This window comes from Rhodamnia argentea, chromosome 2, assembly GCF_020921035.1.
Source record: "Rhodamnia argentea isolate NSW1041297 chromosome 2, ASM2092103v1, whole genome shotgun sequence".
Lineage (NCBI taxonomy): Eukaryota > Viridiplantae > Streptophyta > Magnoliopsida > Myrtales > Myrtaceae > Rhodamnia > Rhodamnia argentea.
The window spans coordinates 7,265,493-7,280,723 of NC_063151.1; the positions used below are offsets into that span (position 1 = coordinate 7,265,493).

The 15,231-nt window shown below is 39.8% G+C and overlaps 1 protein-coding gene and 1 pseudogene across 1 annotated transcript in view; both read left to right on the forward strand.

Annotated features, from left to right (window-relative positions):
* LOC115733887 overlaps positions 1–15,231 on the forward strand; it is a 117,993-nt pseudogene that overhangs the window by 95,171 nt on the left and 7,591 nt on the right.
* LOC115731555 (protein trichome birefringence-like 41) overlaps positions 1–15,231 on the forward strand; it is a 72,103-nt gene that overhangs the window by 44,714 nt on the left and 12,158 nt on the right. The window lies entirely within an intron of this gene.

A 15,231-nucleotide genomic window follows, 5' to 3' on the forward strand; every position in this document is an offset into this window, starting at 1 on the left:
GAGAATAGCAGCCCAATACTTATCACTTGCATCCGTCTGCGGTATTCGTTTGCCAATAGAAGGAATCTGCAGTGGAGGGAGATGCTGGAGAACTTCTTTGAGATAAGCAACGGCTCTTGTTTGCTTTGGACCCCAAGGAGGAGCGCTCTTCTTCGGCATCTGCTGCAATGGGTGAAGTACCCTGGAAATCTTTGGAACAAAATCTCGGAGATAATTAACTATTCTGAGAAATGTCCGGACTTGCTTTACGGTGAAGTCTTTTTCTGGGAATTTCTGCAATTCTTCGGCAATATGATAGCCGGGACAATAGGTTCCATCTTTCGGATGCATTCCAAGGAACTCTATGTCTTTCTGAGCAATGATCATTTTCTTTTGAGAGAGCATGATGCCATGTTTTTGAATTATTTCAACGAACTGTCTCAAAAGTTTACAATGTGATTCCTCGTCGGGACAGTAAAGGAGGATATCATCAATGTAAATCTGGGCATTTGCAAGGATGGGTTGAAAGATCCGGCACATAGCCTTTTGGAAAAGAGAAGGAGTTGTTTTGAGGCCAAAAGGAACAAGCGTCCCTTGGAAATGCTGATTTGGAATGCGGAATCCAGTTTTGGGACGATCATCGGGATGGATCCCTAATTGCCAAAATCCCGCCTTGAGATCAAACTTAGAATAAATCTTTGCTTGAGTAAGGCTAAGAAAAAGAGAATTCTTGTGGGGTAATGGAAATTTGTCATCCTGGAGGAATTGGTTCAATGGCCGATAATTAATTACCAATCGGAGTTTGCCTCGATTTTGCTCGGCTCGCTTATTCACATAAAAGGCTTCGCGGGCCCATTGGGAATCGGAAGGTTCAATCACGCCTTGAGCAAGTAATTCAGCACATTCTTTTTGAGCAAGAATAAGATGTTTTGGTTTTAATACCAGAATGACTGGCTCCAGTGGGGTTAACATCTTCATTCTTTTTGAAAGGAAGTTTCACAAAGAACTATGGGTTTTTCCATAAGGGATGAGGACAGTTTTGAGAAAAGCGTGAGTGGGAATCAGAACGACACGACAAAAGACTTTGCGGAATTGGATCAAGGACTTCTAGTTGGATTATAAAAAGTCTCTGAATATCCACAAATTCTCGGAACCGATTTTTGAAGCGTAAACCGGTTGGAACTATTCTGAGCTGAGAGAGTTGAGTGATAATATCCCAACCAATGATGAGGTCTTTGTCGGGAAAGTCACAACCAAGAAGTTTTGTTGTGATGGAACATTGAGGGAAGATTTGGAGTGTTAGCGGCTTACTACAGAATTTGGTCGCAAAAGTTTCTCCAGAAGCTGCAGTAAAATACCTTGTATAAGGTTTCCAGTATTCTTTTGGGAGAACTTTTGTATCCATAAGAGATGCCGAGGCGCCGGTATCTATGAGGGCAATAACCTGGATGGGCTTGGAGTATTTGGAAAGACATATCCGGATGGGAACATATGGATGGAATCTGGATTTTTGGATGTGGAAAGAGTCTGAGAGTGAATGGAAGTGGAAAATATCATTTTTCGAGGGGAATAGATCATCATCAGAATTAGAGGAATATGTGCGAATAGCACAAATTGTTTCAGGAGAAGGTTCATCTTCAATGGATATAAGCGATTCAAGATCTTCATCACTCGGATAGATTCCTGTTTGAGCCACTTTCTGAATCATATGGCTCCCTTGTCGTTTGGCTAAAGAGCAATCTTTAGCAAAGTGTCCCTTTTTGTTACAAACATAGCATATGTCCGTTTTGGTCCTCTTCTTGAAAGGACGGTGCTGCTTTTTCCAAAGGAATTTCCACTTGCCTCTGTGCTTCTTCTTTACGAAGGAGAATTTTTTGAAGAGTTTCTTCTTCTTGTGACCCGAATAGGATGGATCGCTGCAATCTTTTGAGCACTTGATCTTCCAATCGGGTTTGACACAGGCTTTGTCAAGTACCCAATTTTCTCGGAGATAATTCTTGAAAAGTTCCTTTTTGAGGCACAAATCATCAAGTGCTATATGGATTGCTTGCTGAAGTTCGCTAAGGGTGGTATTTGGTAAAGACTTTCGTTTGGTCTACAGAAGTCTTTCTACGACTTGGCTAATTTCTTTAGGAATAGAGGCTAAAAGGACAAGTTTGAGGTTTTGGTCTCCTCCAAGGAAATAGAAGAGCTTGACCATTACTTTGAAATGACGATCAAGGTCTTTTCTGGCCATCGAACAACAACTTCGTTCGAAGAATTCTTTTCTTTTGAGTTCAACAACATCGGCTGGTTGGCCAATGAAGAATAGATGAATGAGCCGAATGGCCTCATCTAAAGTCATGGTAAGAAACATCATTTGATCACGTTATGGGGCTGCCTTCCACCGGTGTTTGAGAGATCCAATAAAACGGCCGGTGAAGACGATCGAGCCACTTATGATAGGGAATATCATCCAGAGTGAAATATGACTTAGGGGTAGAAGAGACGAATGAATGAGTACGATGCTCAGGTGGATTTGTGATTTCTAGTTCAGACTCCATTTCAATATCCGGTTCGGGAGATACGGTTGGTGGATCGGCCATCATAATGAAATCTAGTTTAGACTCCTTCGAGTGTACCGATCGAGAATTCTCGGTGTTTGAAGAATCGGAGGGTTCTTCTTCGGATAACTCTTGGGGATCGGGAGATTTTATGGCAGAAATACTTGGGAGTTGGGCTTGTTTTTCGAGGAAACTTTCCAAAGGATTTGATATCATGTAGGATGAGGGAGGATCTTTGGGTGAGGATGGAAGTGGTGGTGATGATAAAACTGTTTTTTTTTTTTGCTCTAGCTGTTTTGTCTCTCTCAAGTTGTTTGAGACGTTCTCGAAGAACCAAAGGACTTGTTTGGGTGGCTAGAGGTTTAGAAGAACTCAAAAGATCTGCAAATGAGGAAGAGGAAGGAGCAGGAGATGCTGGTCGCAGAGCCGGAATAGCAGAAGGAAATAGAAGAGTTTCAGACAAAAGGGGTTGTTGATCTTGGAGAATATGGATTTGCCTTCTGAGCTTTTCGATCTCGGGAGCTTGGTCTTCCGGATAATGGCTGGTGGGAATCTGCTTGGTTTCTAGCAGATAAAGCCTTTTCTGGAAATCTTCTAACATCTTCTTGGACACAACTGTTGTGTTATCGACTCTTTCAAGTCGAGTATCTATCCTTCCAAGGACCACGTTCTGAGCTAAAGAGTTTTCTGTTTACCGGTTCGGGACAGCTTCGGAAGGGGTCGGTCCTCTTCGTCGCCCTTGAGCATCCACATCATTTGAGGTTGTAATCTTTGGAGCATGATAATATCTTTGTGATGGGTCCGAGAATTTTTCAGTGGGAGGGAATTTAACACTGTTGGACTCGGGGTTCGAGACTCGAAGAGGAGGAAAATCCTCAGGGTGAAACATACAAATCTAGGGAGTACTGGAGGCGGTTTTGATTTGGGAACACGGGCGGATAGTTGGGGAAGGTCAATGGGATAAGAATGCTTCTTTACCCATTTTTGGATTGGTTTATAGAAGGGTGAGGTAACATATTGGCTTGAGGGTGGAGGTGTAGGAGGTGAAGGTTGTTTTGCTGAACAAGAAGGAAGTGGAGTAGTGATCTGAGGAGGTTTAGGGGTACCATAACCGACCATGAACTGTCATCTTCCATCATCTTCACCTAACGGTCCGACAGTGGGGTCTTCATTAAGATATCTCCGGTAGAGGGAATCTTTTTTCTTCTTCCTTTTGGAAGAGGAAGTGCTGTCATCATCTTCTCGTTTTCGGCGGGAGGAGCAAGAACAATCAATGTCCCAAAAGCAATGGCCATCAAGATCCTTGAAGTATTGAATTGGTCGTCCTTCCGTATCAAACGAGTGAACGAACTTCTTAGGATCTGGATCTTCATTACCGATTGGATCAGTAGTACATGGAGTAAAATACAAGATGGTAGGGAGTGAAGGGAAAATGGAAGTAGAATCTTCCTTTTCCTTTGCAAACTTAATGGTGACAGTACTATCTTTCTTTTTGGTAAACCGGGGTTCAAAAGATTGAACTCGCCTGGTGTTTTCATGCGGTTTCTCGTAATTAGTGACCCAACTATCGGGTAGAAGTTTGACTAGCTGGTCTCCGGGGATCCGACGAGGAACATATGTGCATGAAGTTTGGTCGTGATCAACAGAGATAAGCAAAGCATCTTCCGAGGTGGGAAGATTAAGGTCTATGGCATGGTTTTGAACTCTGTAGATCATTTGGTAATGAAGAGTAGCAGCTATAGCACCAAGAGCTTGAGGTGCTCCTGTAAACCGTAGTTGAACCTTGAGGGCAGAAAGTAAGTTTGGATCAGCAAGGGCCATGTTAAAATTTGGGAAAAGGGTGACAAAAACAGTGCTGGCGTTCAAAGTAGTTTGAATAGTTCCGATGTAGGCATGTTGATATTCAAGGAATCGAGTGTCAAGAAGAGCAACTCGAGCAACCACCAGTAACCCTTTTCGACCATGAAAGGAAAGAGCAAGACGGATAGCCCTAAAATGAAGATGGGTATATCCCTGTTGTGCCCTTTGGAGAGGGAACTCGGGGGGGATCTCAAGAGTGACAAACTGTTCTTGTTGGGTAGAAAGTATATGGTGCTGATCAAACTTGGAAGACTGGACATACTCCTTAACCGTACGAGGGGTATGTTTGATGAGATGTTTTATGGAACGGATGGGGGAAAAGGAGGAAGGCCTGGAAAAGGTAGAGTAAGGGTTCATGAGAGGAAGTTGAGTTTCGGAAATCTTACTGTTTTCGTTGAGGTAGGAAACTTCATAGAGATAATCCATACGAGAAGCAGTAGATTTTCCGAGTTCAAGAGGAGGAGAAAGAGACACAAGAGATTGAAGTTGAACGGGTGCAATTTTCGTAGGAGATGCCATGAGGTTTGCGTGTTTCTTCTCTCCTTCCAGCAAGGTCTAACTCGGAATCATAATCTTAACCTGGTTTTTGACGGTAATGGCTCTGATACCAAGAAGGAAGCGGAGACGAGCTCGAATCCAGAGCGGGTATGCTATCCCCAACTTAAGGCTCTCCCGGCCGTTTTCAGGGGACCGCCTGTTAGCTTCTGGATTCAATCTTTTCATCGAGATTAGTGGCGGACCTCATCCATCTACATTGCCTTTTAATCATGTGTTCCTCTCGTTGGATGATGCCGTGCATTCGCGATGAAAATGAAGTTAGAATCTATCGAGATTAGAAACATGTAAATCGAATTGGGATATTTGTAAAAGAATAGAAAACTCACATTGTTCTCTTGCTTTCCCGTCATGGAAAATCGCCCTCAATCCTAGTCGAATTTAGAAATCACGGTGCCCGCAGTAAAAAAAAAAAAAAAAGACGAAACATCATGTTATCTTAAAAAAGCGACGTCATTAGTACAGTATGCCGATAACGTTAGCTAACCTTTTTCTTTGTGGGGGCGTCTATACCCATAACATCCTTTTAACGAGTTGATTTTCCTTCTTTAACAATCCTCCGAGTTTAGCTAATTAAGATTTCAGCAGAAATTGCTTATCTTTATTTCAAAGCTTAGAGAGAGAGAGAGAGAGAGAGAGAGAGAGAGAGAGAGAGAGAGAGAGAGAGGTGATTGAGATTGACTTGAATCTCTTCGAAGAGCTGTGCCTTTTTAGCCAATTTTAGATATGGAATCTTTATTTTTTAGCTAATTTTAATTTTGAAAAGAAATAAAGTTAACATTGAAGTTCTATTTTCTTTGAACAAAAAAATCAATACATGTACTGATAGTAAAGTAAGCACCACAACAAACGCCGTAAATGCGGATATATTTTAGGATTAATATCATGAAAAACTCAAAATTAGTACACATGTGACAAATTTATCTCAAACTAATTTTTTTAGTATTTTTACCATCAAAAACCCAAAATCGGCACACTTGTAACTTTTTCTTTTCTTTCTTTTTTGTTTCTTTCCTTCTTCTTCCAGTAGATCATCGGGCCCCAGCAATATTCGAAGACCGGCGAGGCCAGACCTTATTTGGCCTTACCTCTAGCCGGTCATCGGCCATCGCCGAGGCCCGCAATCGGCTAGAAGAAGAAGGGAAGAAAAAAAGAAAAGAAAATAAAATAAAAATAAATTCAAAAATTATTAGAATATTAGGGAGTCCTTGCATAGAAAAACCTTAGGAAATGTTGTGGAAGCAAGTGATCGAATAATGAAATAGACAGAACAAAAAAATAGATTGAATACCAGATTTATGTGGTTTGATCACCCACGGAAAGAGCAGTAAAGAAATCCATTATAGATAAAGCGATACAACTACACACGAGTCACTCAAAATACTTTTCCTCATGAAATATTCTCTCAATCTTACAAAGAAACTTACCACAAGATTAACTGACTTCCATACTAATTTTCATTTCCTCCTTGAAATTGTGCATGACATTATACAACTAAATTATTAAACTTGTTATCAAAGTGTGGTTAAGTCTTAAAACTTTCAAAAATTGCAATCAAATCATAAAATTTGTCAAATTGGTGTAACGAGTTCTTCCGTTAACTCCGTCCAATTGGCTAATAGAAAATACCGACGTGCATTTTTCTTTTACTTTCTCTCTCCTACGTAGCAATGACGTGACTGAGATAAGAAAGATTAGTCCAAAATGAAGCCGTTTTGGTCCAAATTTAATTTTTTTATATAAATATTAATTAAAATAAACTAAATTTAGAAAAAAAAAAAAAAAAAAGGGCAAACCAACAAAAGCGGCGAGGGCCTTGTTGGCCCTCCTCGGAAGGGCCGACGACAGTGGGGTGAGGTCAACCGGGGTCACCGGTATGCAGCGATGTAGTTTTGCACTTTTTTAATTTTATTTATTTATTTGTTTAATTTAACTAATATTTATATTTAAAAAACGTTTGGACTAAAACGACATCATTTTGGACTTATCTTTCTTGTTTCAATCATGTTAACAACACATAGAAGAAAGAAAGTAACAAAAAAAATGTCACTTCAGCATTTTTTGTTAGTTGAATTGGATGGAGTTAACTGAAGGACTGGATCGCACTTTCTGAAAGTTTTAGAAGTCAATTTCACCGGGACAAGTTTTAGGATTTTTAATGAACATATCCCAAAATGCTATGAAAAATAGTGCACGTTAGCGCTGGCCATGCCGCTCATGATGGTCCACATTCATCTTTATGATTCCTGGCCAAAATTAGCCGGATGGACTAAATTGACACATGTGCAAAAAGTTTATGACTCAATTGGATAAAAAAGGGATTTTGAACTGAATTGATAGAATTACAATAGGTTTGGTATTTGTATTCTTATTTTTGGGTAATTTTCCCTCTCATTGGGCGGCACAGAAGATGGTGCAAGAGTTGGGGCTTGGATATGAGAAAATCGACTCTTGTCCGAATGACTGCACTCGATACATAAAAGGAAATGAAAAGATTGGGAGTTTTGTCCACGTTGTGGTTCTTTGCGACGAGAGATCAAACAGAAAAATGGTTTGTTTTTTTTTTTTTTTTTTTTGGTCCAAAACAGAAAAATGTTGACGGCGCATTTGTTGAGGAAAGCGTCCGACCAAAGCAGAGAAATCCCCGACAATGTAGATATATTTCCTTCGACGAAGGCCTGCACAAAGGATAGGATGTTAAGACATCCGGCTGATATCTGTGGCCTGGAATGGAAACCTTTCAACCATTGATATCCAGAATTTATTGCAGAAGTGCGAAACATCAGATTAGGTTTAGTAAGCTATGGCAAATTTGATTGCTGAAATGATTAAATTGATAAATCGTCAAAAGATCTTAAGTTTAAATTGGCTGAATCGAATAGTTTGTGACTGAATTGGTAAGTCGTCAAAAGGATTATGAATAAATTGGCCAGATTGAAATGTTTAGGACTGAATTGAAACGAATACAATAAGTTTGAGACATTTTTTTTTTTTGGGATAAATTTCATGTTGACAACGGGGATATAAGTCCACGTGCCATGGTTTTGGAACTCCACGACCGTACAACTCAATTATTGTTCAAAATGATCCCGAGATATTATTATTTTGTTCATCGACCATAGATTCCAAATTCCACATACACGTGTTTATTTTTCTCCAGCCATTTCGATAAGACAACTTTGTGCATGGAATCTATGATATCGACGGACGCGTGCAAACCGCTTTGGATCGGGGAGCCAAAGAATTGGGCTTAATCGGGGTTCGTAAGGCTTGCGAGGTGTTTTCATTGGCCTCCACGTAATCGGGTCTTCGCGGCCATACCCTCCCTGGATATTTCGAAAGAACCGGTAAAGAATTGTTACAGCTGAAGGTTAAAAAAATAATAAAAAAAGACTTTGGGGTCGTCTCTCACGTTCGGCCGTCGCTCTCGTTGACGGATAAAAGCGGAAGTCTTTGTCCCCCTCTATCACTTTCTACATATGCATGCACACCATGAAGTTGAACTACACATTCTTCTGAATTGAGCTCCGAGACTAAGACGATGGCGAATCTCTTCTCGGCTCGGTCTCTCTTCTCCGGGCTTGTCGTCCTTCTCTGCGCCGTCAGCTCAGCTGCCGCCGCCACTCGTCTGCCCCCCGACGAAGGTGAGCGAAAAATTGAAAGAAAAGAAAACCCCACCAACCTTGTATTGCTTTCACCGTAACTGTTCCTTTTCCTCTTTCCCTGTTTTGCGTGAGATTTGTTGCTGCTTCTTCTGACCTGTTGGATCTCTATTTCTTGCAGTGGCCGCGTTGAAAGAAATAGGAAAGACTTTAGGGAAATCGGACTGGGATTTCGGTGCAGATCCATGCGGCGTAGAGGGTGGATGGGGCAAAACCAAAGACATCAATGGAAGTACAACTACGGACGCCAACGCCAACGCCGTCACCTGCGGGAATTTCACCGACGCCGACAATAACACCGTTCCCCACGTCATCAGCATGTCTCTCTCTCTCTCTCTCATGAAATTTTACTACCATAGATTCCTAGCCAGACCTTGATAAATCAATTAAGCGATTGTGTGCCTGTCTTTTTTGTCTCTTTACATGCAATAAACACCTAACTAATAGGGGTGTTAATGGGCCGGGTCGGGCTGGGTCTCGGGGTGTCAATGGGCAGGGTCGGGGGTCTCTACTCGAATATGTCCCAGATATTCGGGTCGGGTCTAGATATATTGATAGTGCATAAACCATTTATCATATTATCATTGTAGGGGTAATTTGAGAATTTCGATGCTATTATTGCTTTTGAGGGATCCGTGCTCTTCGCATTAGCTATAGAAGAATGATTATGTGACCATCCATTCACTCAATGATTAAATGCATCGGACATGGTGTAGATTGGGATTAGCTATTTTTTAACATCATTTGGATGCACGACTCTAAGTAGTTAAGAGTAAAGCCCGCTTTTCATTATGTGAAAAACCAGAGTTCTCAAATCTCAGTCCCTTAACGGCACTCTTCCGCCTCGACTGTTCAGATTGCCTTACCTCCAAACCTTGTAAGCCTCTCTTTCCGCCCCCTTTCTCCATTATCATCGATCCTCTTCTTCTTCTTCTTCTTCTTCCTCGCAAGCATCATCATCATCATCTCTCTCTGTAAACAGTGACGTTACCCTCAACTACCTGAACGGCACGATTCCTAAAGAATGGGGCTCTACGAACTTGCGCAACATGTATGTACTCTCTCTCTCTCTCTCACACACACACACGAGTATATCGTCTGTTGATTGGAGAAACGCGACGATGTTGATGCAGTTCTCTATATGGAAACCGATTGACGGGTCCAATCCCCAAGGAGCTGGGAAACATATCCACGCTTTCGAGATTGTGAGTGATCCCTCATCCCGCCACCCGCGTTTGGCACCTTGGCTGTGTTTAATCTGATTTAACCTCTCTTCTGCTCAGAGTTGTCGAGACCAATCAGCTTAATGGAACTCTTCCTCCAGACCTGGGGAACTTGTCCCAGTTGCTTGTACTGTGAGTCCCTCCATGCAAATTTCTGCATTGTTCGTCGAGTTACTTTTCGCTGGTGATTTTGTATCTGGAGGGGAAATTCTATCACATTGGGTAATTGAAATTAGCCAATGTGATATCACGGGGTTTTCTTGTTGCAGGCACCTCACTTCAAATAATTTCTCCGGGGAGCTGCCTTATACATTTGCTAATTTGATGGCATTGCAGGAGCTGTTAGTTTCCAATTTCCACATCCTCTGCTACTATTTATGTACTTCTGTTCTTTCTTCTTCATATAAATCTTGTTGTTCGATGCACTGTAGGCGACTCAGTGATAATCAGTTCTCGGGAAAGATCCCTGATTTTATTCAGTACTTGACAAATCTTGATAAACTGTAAGGCTTAATGCTTCTTCACCTTTTAAGTCGGTCTGTTTAAATATGTCCCCATGATAGTTCAATCTATGAATTGTATTATCAGGGTTATTCAAGGAAGTGGATTGCAAGGGCCAATTCCCTCCGGAATCGCACTTTTGGAGAAATTGTCTGACTTGTCAGTGTGGCAGTTTGGCATTTCGATCTGATCTCTCCTTTCTTTAAAATGGTATCAATCTAATAAAGTTCCCTATTTGGTTTTGATATGCAGGAGAATAAGTGACCTTGATGGACCCGAGTCCCGAGTCCCACAACTTAACTGTACAAATATTAATGTATTGTAAGAGCGCTGCTCCTTCACAGATAGTTTACTTAATGCAAAAGAGCCAAATCGTCTTAGCAATGTGACAATATCAGCGCTTTTTCCTTGTAGGGTGCTGAGGAGCTGCAATCTCACAGGAGAGCTACCTGATTATCTAGCAAGAATGACAAGCCTAAACGTATTGTGAGTGGAGAACGGCTTTCCCCTTTTCCTATTCCAAGCAGAATAGATAATTTTACCCTTACTGAGCGAAATTCTTACGAGTTTATGGTAGACTATCAGTTGCAGTTACATAACCCATTTAAGAGGTCTTGAAGATCCCTTACCCACTTCAATGTTGTTTTGATCTTTTCTGTTGATATTGCTGAATTGTGAATTGTGATGTGGCCTTTAAGTTTCTGGTGATTGTGGCCTCTCCTGTATAATATACAGTTTCACGCAGAAGTATATGGTCCTTTTCTCTCTTTGTTTTCATTTTCAAGGAACAGATACCTCAAGAATTCCTACCTTGGTTGTGGTGCCCATTTTGTCTAATTTACTTTTGCTTTGATTTGTTATCTTAACTTCTTAAGAGCATCAATGCAAAATGGAGGCTTCTAGTGGTTGATTATCTGGAAACTTTCCTTCTAGTGGTTTACACTCTCGAGCCTCAGCCCCAAAGTATCTAACTGGAGTTTTATGCTTGACTCTCATATATTTGTCAGCCATAACATTCTTAGTTCGAAAGAGAGCACGGCTTCTAGTGTGTCTCTATACAAGTCAATTCTTCTTATTCATCTGGTCATCTCTGTAAGATGTTAAAAATGCTACATTTAACAGCAACTTTTTCCCATTCTGTTATCATCCGCCATCAGCACTCACTCTTTGTTTTTATGTATTTTGAATAACCGAACTTATGTGGTTCTCCTGTGGATTATCGCATATTCCATTTCCTTTTCTTTAGGTTCGACTAGGTTGTAATTTTCCCATCGATAATTATATTGGACTGCAGAATCATGCTTTCCTGTTTTATGAAATCCTCACTTTATTTTATTTTGTTTATTCACTTATGCTGATATTCTACTTTCTAAGCACCCTAGTATCTAGTTGTCGTCCCTTTAGTCATGAATAAAATGTTATGAAGGAGATCTGTTCGAAAGAATTCCTACCTTGGTTGTGGTGCCCATTTTGTCTAATTTACTTTTGCTTTGATTTGTTATCTTAACTTCTTAAGAGCATCAATGCAAAATGGAGGCTTCTAGTGGTTGATTATCTGGAAACTTTCCTTATAGTGGTTTACACTCTCGAGCCTCAGCCCCACAGTATCTAACTGGAGTTTTATGCTTGACTCTCATATATTTGTCAGCCATAACATTCTTAGTTCGAAGAGAGCACGGCTTCTAGTGTGTCTCTATACAAGTCAATTCTTCTTATTCATCTGGTCATCTCTGTAAGATGTTAAAAATGCTACATTTAACAGCAACTTTTTCCCATTCTGTTATCATCCGCAGTCAACACTTACTCTTTGTTTTTATGTATTTTGAATAACCAAATTATGTGGTTCTCCTGTGGATTATCACATATTCCATTTCCTTTTCTTTAGGTTCGACTAGGTTGTAATTTTCCCGTCGATAATTATATTGGACTGCAGAATCATGCTTTCCTGTTTTATGAAATCCTCACTTTATTTTATTTTGTTTATTCACTTAAGCTGATATTCTACTTTCTAAGCACCCTAGTATCTAGTTTTCGTCCCTTTAGTCATGAATAAAATGTTATGAAGAACATCTGTTCTGTAAATTATGATTAGCTTTGGTTTTAGTCCTATTAGATGTATGGAATCTACCAATTTGAACTATAATATGTAGCATTCCAAGGGATGCATTCAGTTTAGTTCCTGAGTAGCATTTCGAATTATGTAATTGAAATCTCCAAGTCATGAATCTGATAGCTCTGACTCCGCTTTTCAACAGCACTTGCCTACCCACGGCTTTGCCCCTTGACCGCCTACCTCTCTGTTTTTGCTGGAGAGATCTTATTTTTTGTTGAATAATTGTTCGAGTAAGTCTTGAAAGAGTCCCCCGAAATATTGATGCAAAATGAATTTTATCATCCCGATTATATCAAAAGAAAAAAGGGGTGTGCCTATTCTGTCCATACCCCCCCTTCAGCATGGATTTGATTCTTTCGATGGATATAGGGATTTGTATTGCAAATAATTCGAAATATAGGAATTCGAAGCATACTATCAAGAATTGCCTTTCGATTGATTTGAATCAAGACAAATTAAATGGATGAAGCAAAGAAATAAAATTGGGATGCTATGTACATTACATATATCAATACACGCATCGAAAAGATACATATTGTAGATTAATCTATATTAAGCCTATATTATTTATATTTTTATACAATACAACTTGTTACATTACAATAAATTATTTAAGAATAATAGCAAGTGTGGTGGAAAGAAATATATGAATCTTTCTGCCATACTATCGGATCTCGTAGAATACTATACCGCTCATCCGAGTCCGCTCATTTCATTTAAGACGCAAGATGAAATCCTTTGGATTTCTTTTGCAAACCCTTCTTCACATGCATTGGTCGCTCGGTAGTTACGCTGGTGGCTGCCCTCCCAAGTCCCTGCAGAAACGGTGTGAAAGGAGTTGAGGTTGTAGCCTTAGCGCATTTATTTACAAATCCCTTTGTGTAATCATATCCTGTATTAATCCGTCATCAGTCGGAATAAGATTCGTTAGCTTAGCCATATCTTTGTTAAGCAATAGATAAGTCATAATCTGATAAGTGGACGCTGAAGCATCCTGTAAATAAAAAATTTTGCATATTTGCGGCTTGTGACCAACTTGATGAACATGGATTTTATGCGATGAATGCCTCTGGAAATGAATGCCTACTAGAAAGCTTAGGCACCGAGCAGTTGAGCTGTATGTCTAAACATCTTAATCGGACATATAGGTTCATTGATGTGGCCTGTGTTTGTACGATCCTCTAAAGCAATACTCAAAGAGTGTCCAGTGGTAGTCAGTTAAAACTATCTTCTCATTATATTTGTCTCCTTTCCGCTCCATTGTTTTGCAGAGACCTCAGCTTCAACAAACTGAGTGGCGAAATCAATGACTCCTTTAGAAACCTGTCAGGAGTAACGCATATGTAAGTACTTTGATGCTGGACCTGGGCTTCTTTTTCGTATCTTGTATAAGAATCTAAAATCTCAAGTTGTTCCAGTGGCCAAGCTATAGGCAATTTTTACTGTAAAGTAGTTGACTTATCAATAGAACTTTTACTGCGTAAATTTACTAAAGTCCTCATGTCTTGAATGCTTATTATTTCACCATCCAAAGTTTGCAATGATTTTGGTTATGAATTTATGGTTGCTGTCAACTAATTATTTTGTTGGGACTCTAGTCTAGGAACAGACATAGATCGATGATATTCTATTGCTTAAAGAGCATAATTCACAAGTTTCAATAGAGTTACATGTTTACGCTGGAAGAGTTAAATGGATCAGTGTTACTTAAGTATTTGACATTTGAATGTCTATGTACTTAAAGCATGTAAGATTAAACATAGCAAAAGTTCTTAGGCTCTCTATTTGGTTCTTTCCAAAACAATGGCCCTAGATTGTTTGGTGAGTGCAGTTCTTACGTGCTATTTACAAGGTGTGCAGATAGGACCTTGATATCTTGTCCCTAGTCTTGAAAATGATGAGAAACTGTAGTCCTAAGCTTCTTGGACTGTTTAACAATGGCAATATCTTTTCATCTTTTTGCCCAACCATTGACTTTTTGACATTGGCACGTCTTCCCTAATTTTTCGTTTTTTGTATTAGAAGGACAAGAACATTATCGCGAGGAAATAGTTAATAAGCTACTATGACACTATCCTTCACAATGTTCAGCTTTGTGTATGAGTGTCATGGTAAATATTCCCCATGCACTCCAAGTTCTGCAAGGATTTTTCTTTTATCATTGATTTCCTTTATCTTTCATCTTCAGCTGAAAGCTCTATACTGATATGTTGAGTTTACCGATTTTTTTTTCTTGACCTCTAATAATTAAATGCTTTTAGTCTGCTAAATAATGTGCTTTTGAGATATAACTCTAAAGTCTTTCAGTTTGAGTGCGTAAAGTACTTGAGGAACTGACTCAATCAAATAATCTTGTTTAGCTATCTGACTGGAAACCAATTGACTGGAGCAGTCCCTGAGTGGATCCTGAGGACTAAAAAATTTGTGTAAGCTTCGCTGCCTGAAGAAAATGTCTTATTTAATTATGAATGTCCTTCTAGCACTATCTGGCTGATCTTTCGCTGTAGTAAGCAATTATGCATTCCCATCTTGCATCTTTATGGTTTGTGGCCTATGGAGTTAAATGCAAACACCAGAGTACCTTTCCTCTTGTTGGGATCTGTTAATTGGAAAGTTATATGTAAGACTGGAGGCTGAATCGTATGCTATGCAGGAAAAATATGAAGTGGATAATCTTGGAAGTGACAAAAAGCCCTTCCCAGCTCTAGATCTTTTTTAAACCTCTTGGAATAATAAAAATAATGCTTGGGAAATTTTTACTTCCTATAAATCCTCTTTGAAAGTTTGTCTAACGC